The sequence below is a fragment of the Nipponia nippon genome, unplaced genomic scaffold, assembly GCF_047370975.1.
Source record: "Nipponia nippon isolate SJK-2023a ecotype South Korea unplaced genomic scaffold, ASM4737097v1 scaffold_3, whole genome shotgun sequence".
NCBI lineage: Eukaryota > Metazoa > Chordata > Aves > Pelecaniformes > Threskiornithidae > Nipponia > Nipponia nippon.
The window spans coordinates 51,281,531-51,299,054 of NW_028262347.1; the positions used below are offsets into that span (position 1 = coordinate 51,281,531).

Genomic DNA, 17,524 nt, shown 5'->3' on the forward strand with positions numbered 1-17,524 from the left:
TGTAGAAAAGCTGTAGATATAGCTAGTTGTTTTTCACTCTTTAACTTTGCTAGAACTTCTCGGAACTATCCCCTACCCCAGTGATCTCTAAACTTTCCCAATTGACTATGCAAATAAAAATGTAACTCATTCTGCTTTTATAATTGGAAAGAGAGATCTCTTTTGACTAGGGAAAGAATTGAAGGCCTTGGAAGCGTGCATAGCGGTACACTAACGCCCGACAGATGTGTGGAAGGGAAGACTATAGAAATACTCGGGCACTGTAGACCATTCTTAATCACCCACCAGCATGCTGCATTATTAGTTAAATTAAGACGAAAGATGACATGCATACACATAAAACATAATATGAGACTGAAGCTTATGTTGAAAAGCATTATCTCCTTAGAAGATCTAATAAATGCCAGCACCCTTGCAGGAGCACTCCATTAACCTACTTCTGCATGCAGTGAGCTGCGGCACAACCACTATTCAAAGAGCACTTTCAAGTCAGCCAACATATTCTATCAGATGTTTTCTTCTCTTAAATAAAATCCTAGCAACAAATTATTGCATTGTTTACACACACAGTGCCAGAAATTAGTACTATGTCATAAAAAAAAAAGCTAAAAAGAAAAGCTTAACATCTTAAAAGCAAATTAAGAGAACTATTTAGTAAGACAACCACACTTTTGGGTAAGAGAGATGTGCTTTTCGCAAAGAGTTATTTCAGAGGAAGATCTTACTGCTTTGTGACAATTTGATGTACCAGAAATATTGTGCATACGATATTTTGAAAAAAATTAAGAGTAAACTAAGTAAAACGCTGAAATTCTAGTCTGATCTTAGAGCTGATCTCACTTTGAGCGGGGTTTTGGACTAGAGACCTCCTGACGTCCTTTCCCACCTGGAATATTCTACAACTCAAAAATGCACTATTTTCTTAGCTACAGGAACAACAAGAATTGCTTGCAATCACAAAAAAATCCCCAATATTTTGAAAGCAGTTCGATTTGCAAAATCTTTTGACTGCCTCCATATAGGTCTACTGTGCAGATATTTTCAAGGACACAATAAATGATTATCTGATTTTAAAGTTTGACTTCACTGAGTGTCTAGTTTAAAGAGCTATGCGTATGAAAGCTTATTTTGCGCAGTTTAAACCAATTTTATGGAGAATACATGTTCCTCTATGTTAGCCTTTTGAGACAGCAGTAACATCTTCCATTCTGCAATCACTGTCTCTAGCATTTTCTACATTATTTTCCTGAAAGAAAATAGACTACATTAGTATCATTTTCCCATCAGAAAAGCCAGCTCTATAATCCTCCCCGTAACAAAGTATGGTTATGACCTTCTCAATTTTAGTCATGTTTACCAACAGAGCCTATGGCTACTTTAACTTTATTTTATGCTTTTCTAAAACTCCTAGTGTTTCGGCCTGCAGAGATTAGCATGTTCCAACAAGATACTGAATACTAATTATTACTTCTATAGCTGTGTTGCACCAACTCAGCAGTACATGGAAATGAACAATACAGTACAGTGAAAAGAAAAGCTTAATTTATTGTTCATCTAGTAAAAGCTTGCAGTCAAATACTGAACTTGCACAGGAGGCAAAACCTGGAAAATAACTTTTCCAGAAATTGACTCAGACATGAACAATAAAAAAAATCCTTACCTATCATATCTGCGACTGCAAAATTATAATTAAAGATTCTCTTTAATGTTCTCTGTCATACAGTTACTTTAAATTAACATATCAACACATTAATATTTTTGCCACGAACTCAGTAAATGAAAGATGGAGAGATCTGATTTCTCCAAGCCTCCATGAGTACTTTGTCCACAGTCTGAACAAGTGATAAAGGTATTTTCTTTTTAATGCTGCAGACTCATTACAACCTTATTAAAAACAATTCTGTCACCAAAAGGGCTAGCCCTAACCTATCTCCTGGCCTGAGTTTCCAACCTGGCAACCCTGCTGCCAGCACTGGTACATCTGTGACTTCGCAGCCAGTGGCAAAGTTTTATTTTTGTCCGTGTCAGTTCTCAGCCCAAGGAATGACTTGCACTTGCTATATTGCCATGCAAATGCTACTGCTGTACCAGTGGTGGAGGGGAACTGCAGATCACACCTTTCCACAGCAGCAGAAATTTACATCATCTTAAGCCATCTGAAGTCTCCCATACTTTCCCACAGCTCTATAAATTGTTGCGAGATGAGCCTTGGAGCTTAGACACATTTATTTTTGGATCTTACAGATGAACCTGGTGAAGAAACAAGAAACAGAGGATGATAAAAAGCAACATACAGCCACAAGACAAAACAAGCAACACTTACGATGGTGATGTGGCCTAGCAGAGCCTTCTGGTCCATAACCTAATGTACTGTACAGGAGACTGACAGGAATCCATCTTCTTGCCTCACCCCCAATTTCTAGGAAAGGTATTATTTTCTAATTGTGAGAACCTTAATAGTCAAAGCTACTTTTAAAAACAATGCGAGGAAAGCAGTGCAGTTATAGAAGTTTCACACACATGAGCTTATTCATAGCTAAATTTCATGTTCTCTAGTAGAAATACTCTTCTGCACAGACTTTTCAACCTCTTAGTAGTTAGTCCTCCAGTTAACAGATACTTACCTTTTCAAGTCCCAACACAAAACTAAGTGGTATCTCATCTTTGAGATGGTGGCCTTCGTATTCTTTGAGCTTGGACTTTGTGTTCTTTGCCATACTGCCAAATCCTCACCAAAAGCATCGGGAGAATTTGTACTGGTTATGGCAGAATTCTGTACTGGTGCTAACAACTGTCTGTAACAAGATCTCTCTCTTGTGAGCAAGACGAATAGCTATGAGAGAGAGCAGGTATTTTTACATTATTAATTCAGTGTTATCAAACAGCACTAATAAAATATTGAAAATACCCAAGCTCTCTCAAATCCAGAATTGGCAATAGGCATCCTTTATTCTTGCTGTTAGGAGCAATGTAAGTATACTCTGTTTTACTCTTAAGAGCAGTGGAAGAGGTTCTCTTTTACAGATTCCCTGTCTTGATGATGTATTATTTTTGTAGGAATCCTAAATTAGAGATGAGGAAAAAGCAGGAAGAAATTTGGAACAGAATAGAGTGTTACTCAGTCACAACCTCCAAGATGTATGCAGTTGTAGCAATACAGTCTAATGCCCCCAAAATAAAAAAAAAAATTAAAGAAAACCCAAAGGGCAGTGGTAAGCAAATCCTTTGACAAACTGTTTAGAATCAAAATGCTTTAAAGGTGATGATTGTTAAACAAAAACCTAATGAAATTACAATGGACTTTGAAAGCCTGACTAGATTAATATTCCCTAAACACGTGATGCTCCTATCCTTCCCCAATCAGAAGAATTTTACGGGTCAAAAAGATTTTCTTTGAAATGTGATTCGCAGAACCAAGAAAGAGAAATCTGTGTTCACAATGGTTTTCAAACCCAGCTATACCTGAACTTGAAGAATGTCACCTCTCCATTCAAAGCACCTTCAAGGAGGTTTTTCTCAACAACTATAATCTTTAGAGAATGACTTGTAAATGGCACAGCTCTCAGAAAAAAAAAGAAATGCCTCAAAAAAGCATAACAAACACTTAGGTCTCCATCATCGAGGGTCTCAAGCACCATGTAAGGACATCTTTTAAGAACGCTGTTTTTAACATTAATGCTTCACTGTACACCTGACAGTGCATCTTTGAAAAAAATAAATTACTCTCTTTTACCTACAAGTAGTTAACAACAAAAACTGAAAAAATAAGAGGGAAACTCATCTTGAAACTGCATAAATTCTTGATCATAGTCATGAATGCACCAGCTATGAGCTTGGAGTATGAATCCCATACATCCCAGTCCTGTTGAGACACAGAAACCTCAAACCAAACCAAAAGCTTTACAATTGCTCACCCAATCATTGTGTGCCGCTAGTTAGATCATTCTGCAGCTCAGAGGCACACTCCTGCAGTGTAGGAAACAAAAAGACCGACCTTCAGAATCAAGAGGTGTGTGCTTTAAGGAATTACATTGCACCTGCTAGTTAGTTCTCCTAAACCAGATGTGACTGCCCTCACAGCTAAGATATATTAGTAAAACAAGTTACCTTAAGAACTGAAAGCAATTTAAACTAACATGTTTTACCTTGCAGGAAAGCAGTGAAGGAATACACGTACATTCAACTACGATGCTCCAGCCATAGGAAAACTAACTCTTAGAGAGGCAGAAACCATTAGAAGTGAATTTTTGAAGCTTTATCTAAGAGAGCCATCTGTTTCTCATTTGAACTAAACTTGTGCGAACAGAGTACTTCAAGCATACAAACAAGACTGAACTCTTATGATGAAGAGGAATCTGGAGAATTGGTTGAGGCTGTTCCTACCTCTTCATGCTGCCTGGAATCAGCACAAGGAAACTCATGGATGCAGAACCAGCTGTCAAAGCTAGACAAATCACCTGAGCATGAGCATGTGGGGCACACATACAATCCAAAAGGAGTATACTTACTTGAGTAAGAATCTGAAATTACTATGGTCAGACCACAATAAAAAGTTGCTATGTAAAATTGACAGAACATTTTTAATAGTTTGCACATTTAACATGTTGATTCCTTAGCTCAGACTATTACTTAAATAAAAAGGTTAACACTGTCTTCTTTCTACAACTGTATTACTGGTAGCAATAGAAAATTTCTGGAGAGAAGCTGGTAGAGAAACGGTATACACTAGCTCTTGATAACTCAGAAGACAGCCCGAAAAGCCATGCGGGTAATCAATAAAAATATTAAGCAAACCACCTCTGACATGATGACATGCAGTTATTATAACCTATATGCAGAAATCCATTGGCTAGAAAAATATTACAATGAAAGCATTGTGATAGCATGAAGTGTGTGCATCTGTATGTATACATATATAAAAAATTCAATTTCTAGGACTAAGTGGGATAATTGAAGCGACAGAATTTGTTAGTATACCTTTACAATTATAAAAAAAAAATCTTTCACTAACACAATAACTAGGTTCTTTCCTGGATACAATTCCTATCACTACCAATTGACAACCACTACATTATGAAAGAGCTATGAAAGCAGTTTTTTTAATTAGCGTTTACAACAGTAATTGATATGTTGGAAGAGTGCACTCAGTTTTTCTGCATTTTCATGCACGCATTAGAACTTGGCAATTTGAGGTCACTTTTGATGTGATATTAATCATCCTACTGGATTCTTTTTAGAAAACCCGTCACTTGAATAAAAGGGAAGGAGTATTAGCTCCTCACATTTTTGTGTTGAAGTTTTGTCATTCAAAGTTGTCACTAAATAATAATAAAAAAATATATATAGTTGAGTTTTTTGGCATGAAGCACCATCCTTCTGGTAAAGCCTTGTTTATTTATTTCTTTGCAAATTCAGTTTTTGAGGATATTGAGCTTGTGATTACATGTTTTTGAGGATATACTGCAGAGGTGTAAAGTTCTTGAGTTATAAATGTTGATAAACCCATTTATGGAGAAGCTGTGAAACTTTAATTGCTTTGACTTGCAAATTGTTAAGTTTAAAAGCTCAGAGTTAGGTTAGAAACGCTCCTATTACAGGCATAAAATGTACTGGTGCATTTAAACGGTTGCAACATTGTATTTCTCAACTTCTGTAGTGAAACAAGCCTTTAAACAAAACTAAACTAAGACTGTTTAAAATGGATAAATGACAATGTATCCCTCTGAGGATTTTCTTGACACAGAGCCTTCTTAAGACTGATGTACATCAGGCCTGATCTATGAAGGTATACTGATTATGAGGATATGGTCTTAGGCTAACTTCACTTCAGCAGGTGAAACTCCTTTGTGTACACAAGAACAACCAGCACATTAATACTCCTTGGCAGCCAGTATCTCAGTTCCACTACGGCTCTTACCAGTGAGTCAAGCACTGATTCAAATTCTCGGAAGCAAGTGACCAGTCTGAAACACTGGTCAGACCTTAACAGCTCTTATAAGCAGAGGAAGCACAGCTTGGAACGCCCTACTGAATTAATCTTCCATCTCATCTTCTCACTCGAAGCGTACATGTGCGTGAGCTGCTTCTGAACTGGTTGCTGAATCACCAAAGAGCAGTGCGTTATTCTGAAATTTGCCTTTACTGTTCGTGTTAAAATGCCATGCAGTAAACAGTAATGCTCAGCAACTGGCTCAACAGCACCTTGGCCACCTGTATATTATAGGTGGGATGACAGCCAGGAGTGCTAACTGTCAGGAGTTGCACTGATATCCGTGGTTACGTATCAGAGCTCCTGAAGTAGAGTGTAATCTTAATTTTGGCCTGAGGAGATAGAATTTCCATGGACTTCAAGGAAAAAAAAATTATAAGTGATTAGTGTCTCTGACACTTGCAAATACCATGCTCAATGACATCCTAAAATAAAGGCTAATGAAAATCAGGTTCCTCCTTCATTTACCTGACATGGCATAAGTGAGGCTATGGCTCATGTTGGTGCCCAGCTTCGTGCATTGCAAACACATCCTTTGTAACTGGTGTGACTTGTAATTACATACAATGAAAAACTGATACATTTGATGGGATCCATCCCTTTTGTTTTCAATTTATTTTTATAATGTGAAATTAAAGAGTATTATTGATAAGAATTTACAGATTAATTACACGGTATTTTATATTTTGACACTTGCGATTTCATTTCACTTACTTGTATAAACATTCAGTATAGGTTCTTTTACGTGTTGTTGCTTCATTTAACATAGTGATCCCTAAACACATGGGCACTGACTGACAAATCCAGTTATTTGTAACAACGGTACTCTGTACTGAAATGCCTTAACTTAAATCACCTCCAATAAACCATGTGACTTTACTCTGAAGAGCATATATAATGGTGAAAAAACTCACCAACCTCAAAGTTTAAATGATAAACTTTCAGGCAGCATTTCACGCCACAGCTCAACTACTGAAATAGCTAGCCGAAACAGGCATTCCTATCCCATTCCCCATTTTTGCTTTATTATATCATCTCTTCTTGTGCTGGCATTGGTATACACACAATGCTCTGAGGAGGCAGTTCAAGGAACTGAACTGGCAGAAACCTCTTTCTTATTTGTAGAGTCAGGGCATAGTTTCAAAGGCACTTTGAACAGAATTACAGCTCACCGCTGGGGAGGAGGTCCTGCTGACCCTGACCCGGCATGGTGGTGTTGACCACACGCTAGGACAATTCAACTCATTAAAAAGACAGAAAACTAACCTATCAGAAATGTACCAAACATCTGCTAGGTAAGCACACTGGACTAATTTACTTTGCAGTCAGATTCATTCTACTGCAGACAAAAGGGAGAACATGTTAGAAGTCAAGGGAGGGAGGAAAAAAAAAAGGAAGATGGAGGAAGCAAACCTCCCTTTCCATTGGTGGTGGTGGCGAGCTGATAATTAATTTCAACTGCACCGTGAGCTGTACGCTTTGTTTTCAGCCTGTCCAGCTGCCTGACGCGGCTCACTGTGGAGTCAGACAAGCACCACTTCCAGCTGTGCGAAGCAGCAAGGCTGCCTCTTTGAGCAGCAGCTACCTGTTACGCCGTGCATCTTGACACTGGAGACGAGAGGGCAGGACGGGTGTCAAGGAGAACTGGCTATCAACAAATTCTAAGCTAACTTTTGGACAGATGCAAGAAGTTTCGTAGTTCACCTTTTGCTTAACTAAGGTATCTAAGTTAGACTTCACATCAGGTATGCTTAATCACTCTTTAGAAATCCCTGCAAAGAATTAAGTGGAAAAAATGCTTTAGTTTTTTTTTCTTCTATTATGTAAACTTACAGATTTAGCACATTTTTCATGTTTTTAAAAGCTTCTTTCCCTGAGTTACTCCAGCCAGCATTCCCAAAAGCGGAATTGTTTCACATGAAATGATAAATATATTCTAAACTCGGAGCTACCTGAAATGGGCAATATTCCTTAAACACTTCAGAACAAACCTCCATTTCCCAGTAAAGAAAAATATTTAAATAACGTTCGCCACAGTCTGAGTTTTGATCTTCAATAACTGGAAGTAATCTTCAAGGTGTTCTCATCTAATGGGAATCTTCCTGATATCAGAAATGCTTTTTTTCCACATTTGTCCAAACCATGCCACACACCTTCAAAGCACACATCAGGCAACATACAAGAAATGTTTTTTATCGCTACCACAGGAAAGAAGTGGATTGGGTCAAATAATTGATGGTTTCTTCCTCGAGAATGCTTTGCTCTCCTTTCAAAGGGAATGAGACAAATCAAGATAACCGAAACTTTATCCAGATGCTAGTTAAAGACTGCTAATCACATTAATATTTCTTTCCTAAAGTCATCTAAAACAGTGAAAGGATAAGAGCTGGAATTCTATGAGACAAGAGAACACAAGATGAGAAAATTGCACATACTGTTAGGATCTTCTTTATAATGTCCCACAATTAAAAGAACTGTAATATTACAGTTATATTATTACTCCAAGAGGGGGAAGGAGGAGAGCCAAGGCTCCTGCCAATACATGAAGCATTAAGTTGTTTGCAAACATTGCCCAATTAAATTTTATCTCATTCATGTATCACTTTGAATACTCTTGCAAAAATTATTTTCTTCACTCACTGTTTCAACCAGTGAGTCTATAGTTGCTTACAGCAGTTATGGCTTAATTGCTCTACTGGTTTCCCTTTTTCACATCAGACTTAAGATCTTTGCCTTTACTTTTACCATGAAGGTTCTGAAAAATGAAGTGATAAGAAATCATTTGTCCCATGATCATTTAGCTAATGATACTGTTTACTGCTTAAGCTCTTACTTCCTTCTACAACTTCTTGCAGATCTGCCATTAAGATTGGAAACACTTTCTAAAACTCTACAAAACAAATACATAACCTTCCTTCAATTTGTCTTAAAGGAGATGCGTTGCTGACAATGTCAAAACTGATAACATTTAGACTGTCAACATGATGAGATCACTGCCTCTCCAACTGTCCAATATATTCTACTTTTACACCCTTGCATTGCCTCAGTCTGTGATGATCTGTTTGTGTATTTTCTCACTAGTGGTAAATTTCTGGGGCCAGGAAAAAAAATCACTTTCTTAGAAAATACCCAACAGAGTAAGGCTCCTCTTCTGTTCTCTAGGTACAGAGTAACACAAATATTAGTGTCTGTATTTATAATGATTAGACCTGCTTTACAAGTATAATCACTGCATTTGTTTTCAAAGTTATTTCTTGAGTGCCTGACAGCATTACTTCCGACATAAACAAAAAAGCTCTTTCAAAAACCTTTGAAAAAGAAACTAACTCACAGAGATATAGAATTACATATCGACATCATCTTTTCCAAATCTCAATCCCCCAACTCAATTTATTAGAAGCAGCACCTAAAAGCAGGCATTTTGACAAAAGACAAGCATTAGACTCCTCTGTATGACTTACAATGCATTTATTGCACCTCTCTTCAATCTTCAGACTCAAATGAAATGTAATCAGAATCTCTTTCTGTATGTAAATCCTATGTAAATATTGTTAGTTTATGCCCCTAGTGAATGTATTAGTGAGCCTTCTTGGCAGGAGGAGTCAGAGTTATTTTTAAATACATCACTACCATCAGTGTTAGCCCAAACTTGTTGGTATTGAACCTGGCATCATTGCCAATGGTTTTCCATTGCTATTTTAGATTAAGCACTCCATGAACCACCATGTCAGTGGAAAACTTTCATTAGCTTGCACTAATTCAACCACTCTTCTTTACTTCTTCCTCAGCTTTTATGTGCCAAAGTTTTCCCAATGCTTCAGTCAAAATAACTTGGGAGAGACTTACTTTTTAAATTGTTTTTGGCGTACTTTAACTGAAATGGGTTAGGAAACATTCCCATGAGAACAGCCAGCAGATTTGAGGGTCGGTAATCAGAAGCACTAACCTCTCCACTAGTACCGTTATACCCAGAAGACATCCATGTTTAACTCACACCCTTCTCCAGGGACGAAAGTTACACAACTTTAATTATCCTAGTAGCAAATTCCTACTAATAGTATTTCAAAATATTATACCAGTGTAGACTAAGGACTTTAAAAGCAGTAGCAGGAAGAATACTTCTTCATGTTTGGACTCTCCATTTGATATAAATGGTAACATCTCTTGTTCTACTACATGGCACTGTTGGTATAGCTGCCCCACTATCCAGTACCTTGATTCTGATTTAACACCCTTTAAATGAGTAAGAACAAACCACATTGGTATGAAGATACAACACAAGAAAATTCTGTCCACCCCAGAGATCTTCAGTTTACTTTTAAAAAAAGTCATAACCCTGGCCAGTGTAGTTTTACTGGTGCAAAAACGATGCTTGTAAAATTTGAGTAGTTTAACTTACCCTGCTGGCACTGTCAAACTAGTTTGACTCTGTGTATGTATGGAATGCATAATGATTCTGGTAATTACTATGTATGTGTATGGAATGTGTGTTAATACAGGGGTCTTTCTGAGATTAAATCTACCTGTAGAAGATCAGACATATTTCAAGTAATGAAGTTACATAAGAACTTTCTAGATACTTTTGAGGTACAGGCACGTTAACTAGTTATGACTGCAGAAGTTACTGTGAACTTAACTTTCTGTTCTTATATCACAGTAAAGACAAATACAAGAAGGTCAACATGACTTTTTAGGAAAGCTCGAAAGGTTGATACAATGGAAAGCTAACTGGAAAAGTATTCCCTCTTACAAGAAACTGTCTTAATCTCTCTCTATAGTCATACTGCTTCAGTAGTAAATGATTTCAACAGATCTCAGAAAATGAACTAAGGATATGCTCTTTTAACTCAGGTCATCACACTGGGCTTACAGGTGCTCTGTACCTTAAAATGGAAGCCAGTCCTCATTTCCATTCTCAAACTCATCGTGTACTAATTAAGAGTTCAGCATAACCTGTGCCAAACTTGTTTAATAAATACCTACACATAAAATGGAAAGCACTTAACAATCCCTCTATGATTGAAAGTGCCAGAGTTAGGGGGTTTTGTTACTTGTTTTAGGCACTAAGACCTCTTTATACTTCAGAACAGTATTCTGCAATGTTTTATAGATAATAAATTAAGCCAAGGAATCCAAACACATTTGTGAAACAAATGATGCTACTCTGCTCAATGCTTCATACAAGAAAAGCTCAATGAACATGGGAAGCTAAATGAGCTATTCTTGGATTATCGTTCTATAAGCCATATTGCTCAAGATGGTAGAACACTTGGCAGACTTAAAGGAGTAACATTCTCTTTATCAATGAACTAACGAATATTTATGTGACTCTTGACACCCAGTTAGATACTGTTTATTAAATTTGCATGACATCAAGATTTAGAGAGTACATATGTAAGAGAGAACCACAGGAAACCAAAGCAGCTAATCCTGCAGGCAAGCAAGGGAAGATGAGATGCTTGTAAAAGCATAAGGGAATAATTAAAAGGCACACAGCAATAGAGAAAGAGATGCATTTGCAGGCATGCCTGTACAATTAATTTAGAATCATTGTTCTCACTGCTTTTTCATGTAAGTGAGTGCTACAGCAGGAGGAGATGTGAGAAAACAGAATTGACAGGATAAATTTTCAGGAGACTGCCAAGTCGTTCTTAGAGTTTGGGCCACCAAAGGGACAGTCTCACTTTTAGCCCTGGGCTCCTGTAGCTTTTATCATGTCATCTCTAGAACCTGCCGGAACAGCTACAGAGCTGATTCAGCTCACCAGCCCCACAAACAATGGGGGAAAGAAAGGAGGAGGAAAGGCAAGGCGGCTGTCTGCAAGCTGGGTCCACTCACATGGGCGCTGGCTACATGCCAGAGCTAGGTAAAGAGACAGCCATTTAATCGGGTCAAGCTGCCCTGTGTAATGTCAGCCATAGCCTGCATCTCCACCTGAAGCTTGCAAAATCCTGCACTGGTGCAGGAAGAAAAAAAAACCCCAAACTGGTTCCCTGCACCAGAGCTGAAGATGCGCAATGAACCAGACCGGGAAGTTCATCCAACTGAAGACTTCCCCCTTCACTGGATTAGGTTCAGCCAGGTCCATTCTCCTGCCTGGCACACAAAGATTAAGCTAACACAGCATAGCGAGTGCAAACCCTTCTTTCCAAACACAGAGAGGCATTACATCCACTATGGTATAATTACAGCATTTCACGAAGAAGGATAGCCCCGATCCTGGCTGGCAGCTTTGTCCCCCTCTGCATTTGACCTCATGGTTGTATAGCTCTAAGGTAAGCTCATCTTCTGAATTTACCCGCCCTGCAGCTAACAATTGCTATAACGTAACACAAGAAAAGCAGGTAGAAGCAGAAATAAGATCATTTATTTTGGAAAAAGCCCATACTGTTACACCAGCTTATGTACAACACCCAATTGCCCATATAGGTGTGGTGTGACACGACTGCTCGGAGCATTCACCGAACTACAGTCACAGATGAGGTAGCTGATACATGAAAGTACACTATGGAAGGGACTATCAAACCTATTCAATAGTCCTACCAGTAACTCTCCCTCTTACAACTTGCACATGTTCATATCCACAGAAACTTCCTTCAGAAAAAAACCCTGAGTTTAAAACACACCCTTCCCGTAAATCAGTGCTGGCATTGTTTCAGATAAAAATATCCCTTTATAAATATCATCACCTGCCTCTTCCCTGTTTTTTTGCTTTATCAATTCCACAGGATTAGATTTTGTTAGAGGGTGTGTGTTTTGTTTTTAATTCCCATAAATATGTATGTAAAACACTCTGGAAAAAATATTCAGATTAAGTCAGTCAAGAGTGAAAGCGTTAGTCACATTGACACTTACACTGTCCTGCTAATAATTCAAAGGAAACGTATTACCAAAACAAATGGGGCAGTTTTCACACCACAAACTTACTGCTAAGCTATAAACAGCAACCTCAACTTATTTGGAATGAAATAACCATTAATTATAGCTAATACAACAATAGTAGAGGGTTTGGCTTTAGCTTTTTGATGGTTTACGTTTTTCAAGTGCTGGTTTAACTTCCCACAAAGGCAGTCAAATACTTCGCTTAGTCCAGCCTCTTACTATCAAGTTGAACAAAAGTAATTTAAGTTAAACAAATTTGAACAGCATTTCAAAGAAGGCCTGGCCAAACCAACAAAACTAATCTAAATATTGATACAGAAAGGCAGTTCTTAGACCATGATTTTGAGGAAGGAACATACTTCCTTACAAAATCTACAGCACTGCATCATAAGATACATGGGACTCACTCAGACAGCACAAGCAACCTTCCAATCTCAGAGAACTGGAAAGTAAGGGTTTGATTCTTCGGAAGATAAATCCTCTGTTCCTTTAAGAGTTTGGTGAGTACTAACACAGTAACCTCTGGAATCAAAAGCTGCTGACTGAAGGGTGAAAATATGGACAGGTCTGCATACACCAGAGTAAGAATTTGCTTAGCTGCACCTTTGCATTTTATCCATCATTCCTCACACTGATCAAATTCTGTTTTGCAGCAGCTTACCATATACCAATAACGTACAGGCACAAGTTTAAAGTGCTAAAAGCAGCTTGAAACAGCACTGAGGGGAAAAAAAAAAAAAAAAAAAGTAAAAAGTTTACCAGAAAGTAACTTAGGTATTGTTTAGTTTTCCCTGACAGTCACTGCTGGGTTGCATGCCTGTGCCTAACAGAAAAGCATACACAGGCAGCTGTGCCAGGCAGAGCTTGCAGCCCCCGCACCCACCCCAGCTGCTTACCGCTTCCTCACAGTGGCTGTTAATACCCCCACAGGTCTGGGAAAGCAGATATTCACATGAGAGCACCCTGACCTGTATCAACCAAAATAACTCAGGTTAGCAAAGCTTACTATTAAAACCGCTTAAGCCAGGATGGCTGCTGAAGCAGGAAAGCCCCACATAGCCTCTGCCAGCTGCAGCACTGCCAGCTCAGATCCACTTTGCCCACCAGCAGAACAAACATGTACAAGTTAAAGATTTCGCCCCACTCTATTCCGCATACACAGTTAAGCTCCATACTTTAAGCAAGGGGTGCTGGGGGTTTTTCAGGGTTTTTTGACCCAGACATTACGCACAGGTTACTTTCTTTAGGGAGACTACTTTCCTTCACAAACTGTAAGGAAACTCCGGCAATTTCACTGCCTGCACAAACTTTAATTGCATAATACAATGAGCACACAATAAATCAAAATGAAAACTGAGTATCTGCAGTATATAGGGAAAAAGCAAACTAATCTTACCAGTGTAAATATTTAGATTTCACATTACAGATGAAAGCCAGTTTTCACTGGACTAGCACATTAGCTTTAAGCATTCTGTAACTATATTTTGCATGTGAACTATTTAACTGCATGCTACAGTATCACTGGATTTTTGTTTCATTTGGTTCCCCGTGCTCCCCCCCCTTTAATAACACAATACAATCATGAAATAATTCATGTTGAAAGGTATGTCTGGAGGCCATCTGGTCCAACCCCTTTTCCCCTAAAGCAACGTCAGCTTCAGAGTTACACACATTGCTTAGGGCTTTGTCTTCAGAGGCTAAGAAACTTCACCAGAAAATCAAGGTAGACTTTAAAAAAAAAACAAAAACCAAAACACAATCTCCCCTCCTATCCCACAATCTAGCCTGGGCTATGGCTATTCTTAAAGATATCAGAACTCCCACCAAATTTGTTCCCTTCAAGACAACATTTCACAAGAAAATACAACCAGCAAGAAAAACAGAAATATTAATAAGAATCGAGGGGAAAAGTTAAAGCTAGGTAATTTATCTACTGCGAGCTCTTTTCTGTAATAAGCATCTTGATCTGTTGTTGAAGAATATAACAGACTTAGCACGAGGCGTCCCATCATCCAGCTAGAGCAGTCTGCATGCACCGCAGAAGCAGCTGAGGACTGCACACCCCACCAGGTGACGTCAGTTATGTTCCTTGCATTACCCTGCCTATGCACACACACAGCTAACCACCATCACACAAAAATACTTAGTCCTGTGATAAGAGAGGGTCTGCAACGTCTCTGGAGAAAGAGCTACAGACAGAAGGAGTAGTACATTTCGCAGACCTTAAGACTTCCCTCAAACAACTGTCCCTGAGGAAAGTTGTATGGCAATGAGCAAGCTGTGGGCTGAATGCACTGTTGGACTAGGACATCTCATGTCACAAGTGGCTACCATGGACTAACGGGGGGGGAATATTTAGAGAGTTATTTTCAGGTAGAAATGCCGTTACAGAAAAAGCCATCCAAAATTACAAACTGCAAAAGAAAGAGTCGCCAGGTGAACACTGCCTCATCCAGTACAGTAATGTGATGTTTTGCCTCCCCCCGCCATATTTCTACTTATACAGTGCTGATTCCAAAACCAGGAAGCTGTCCTACAGAAAACTATTTTAATTTTTTGCCGTCTTATTTTTCTGTAATAGGTGTGGGTGCAGCTCTTCCTACTATACCACTTTCCCAAGTCCACCTTGCTGATGATGGTACCAGTGTAGCTTCAGATCAGAGATTTCACATATGAAGAATGCCCAACTCAGTTTTTCACGAATCATGTCCACACACTTGTCTTGCAGTAAAACCAGTATCAAAAGACTTTTTTTTCCTCGTTGCGTAAGTTTATTTTGCACAACACATGCCACCTCCTCTCTTCCCTCCACAACGTGCAAATATAAGTGTACCCTGTGGTACAGGGCTGTGCTTTTTACATTTAAGACAATATATTGCAGCACTGAGAAAAGAAAGAACCCACAAACTCCGCAGCTTCAAAGAAAAACCCCACCCAACGAGACAAAATAAGGAACAGCGACAGGGTCATCTGCCCCAACAGAAATAATACGGGCCGTTACACAGGACATACCACCTTCACCCGCATAAACCCAGGCAGCCGCCAGAGATATCTGAGAAGAGGGAACCGGCGGGGAGAGGGTACCAGCAGGCACAGGGCTGCGGGGGGGGGGGCGGGGGGGGCTCGGTCACCTCCCCCCGGGAGGGCTGAGGCCGCGCAGGCGGCCGCCGGCAGGAAGAAGCGCGGAGGCCAGCGGCCGGGCCCGTCCCCGCCCCGGCAGCCTCCCCGGGGGGCTTCGCGGGGCTGCGGCGAGGGGGAAGGGAAGGGAAGGGAAGGGGCGGCGAGGCAGCGCCCGGGCTCGCCCTCCGCCGCGGCCAGCGGGGCCGACGAGCGGCGCCCCGCACAAAATGGCTGCGCGGGGCCGAGGCGGGGGGGCCGGAGCCCAGCACGAGGGTGGCATCGCCCGCCGCCGCCGCCTCCCCCCGCGGCTCCCCCTCCCCGGCAGGAGGGGCCGGGGCCCGCCGCGCCGGCGGGAAGCTGCAGCCGAGGCCGCCCGGATGCGGGGCGGCGGGAGGCGCAAGCGGTTCCTGTAGGTGAAAGGTCGGGGGGCGCGGGGCCGCCCGCGGGACGCGCCGAGGCCTGAGGCGAGGCGGGAGGGGAGGGGACGGGCGGTGCCCTGCGCCACGCTCCGCGGAGGCCGGCGGCCGCACGGATCCGCACCGCTACCGCGCGGCCGCCGCCGCCACCAGGCCGCCTCCGGTACCGGGGGAGTCGCTCACCTGGCGGGCCCGGCGGCCTCTCCGGTGGGCTTATTTGTCGGCGGCGGCTGCGGTTCCCGGAGGTCAGAGTTCGCGACCCCGCCCCCTCGGCTCGGCTCCGCTCGGCGCGGCCCCGCCCCTCCCCTCCCCTCCCCGCCGCGGCGGCTGCGCCTGCGCCTGCGCTCGCGCCCGGCCGCCTCGCGGGGAGGGCTGGGGGCCCGCCGGGGAGGGGTCCGCGCGGGGCGGGGCCCCGGGTGCCGCTCTCGAGCCCGCCTCACCGTCCCCGCCCTTCTGGCGGCCGTTAACGGCGCCCGGGGGCAGGTGGCGGCAGCAGCGCTGCGGCCTGCGCCGCTGCGGCGGCTGCGGGCGGCCCTTTGTGTCGCCGGGAGCCGCCGGCGGGCACGGAGCGCGGGGCGCCGTGGGGAGCGGCGAGAGCCGAGGTGCTGCGGGCAGGTGGCGGCGGGCCGGGCCCCGAGCAAAGCGCTCCTGGGGAGGGGGCGCCTGAGGCCGGGCTCCCTCAGGGGTGGAGAGACGCGGCTCTGCCCCGAGTCGTTCTAACGGGCGTTATCGTGCCCATGGAGAGGAGACCTCGAGCCTCCCAAGTCCCCGCTGCCCTTCTCTGCAAGGGAACGGGAGTGTGCCAGCTTTCAACATCACGGGCGTAAAGTGTTTGCTTTTGGCTTTGGGTAGCTTGGTGGGGTCTTCCCTCTGAGGCCAGTACGTAGATGAGACCTGCAGATCAGGTTTGAAACGTGCAACGCGATGAAGACATGGGCTGCTTCATCACGCCGTGAGCTGCCCTCGGAGTTACTGTAGCAGTTCAGCCAGCGGCGTTTGCAGGAGCTCTTTCTCCACCAGCATGGCAGCAGCAAATTGCTTCTTTAAATGTCAATGCTGCTCTGAACAGGGTTTGGAAAGACAGCGGCGAGCCTGGCTGCTAATGAGCGCGCTCCTG

At 42.0% G+C, this 17,524-nt stretch overlaps 1 protein-coding gene across 11 annotated transcripts in view; it reads right to left on the bottom strand.

The window, feature by feature from the left end:
- The window catches only part of NR2C1 (nuclear receptor subfamily 2 group C member 1), a 61,479-nt gene extending 44,755 nt beyond the window's left edge, over positions 1 to 16,724 (bottom strand). For 3 of the 11 annotated variants that reach the window (XM_087766148.1, XM_087766141.1, XM_087766137.1), the window contains exons 1-2: positions 16,591 to 16,647; positions 2,118 to 2,250 (exon numbers count right to left, since the gene is read on the bottom strand). The gene's annotated coding sequence lies outside the window, so the exon portion shown is untranslated. Of the gene's footprint in view, positions 1 to 2,088; positions 2,251 to 3,914; positions 3,934 to 13,767; positions 13,840 to 16,590 lie in introns of those variants that run through there. The other 8 variants (XM_087766147.1, XM_087766140.1, XM_087766139.1 and 5 more) reach the window with 7 other exon arrangements.
- Between the last annotated feature and the right edge of the window lie 800 nt (positions 16,725 to 17,524).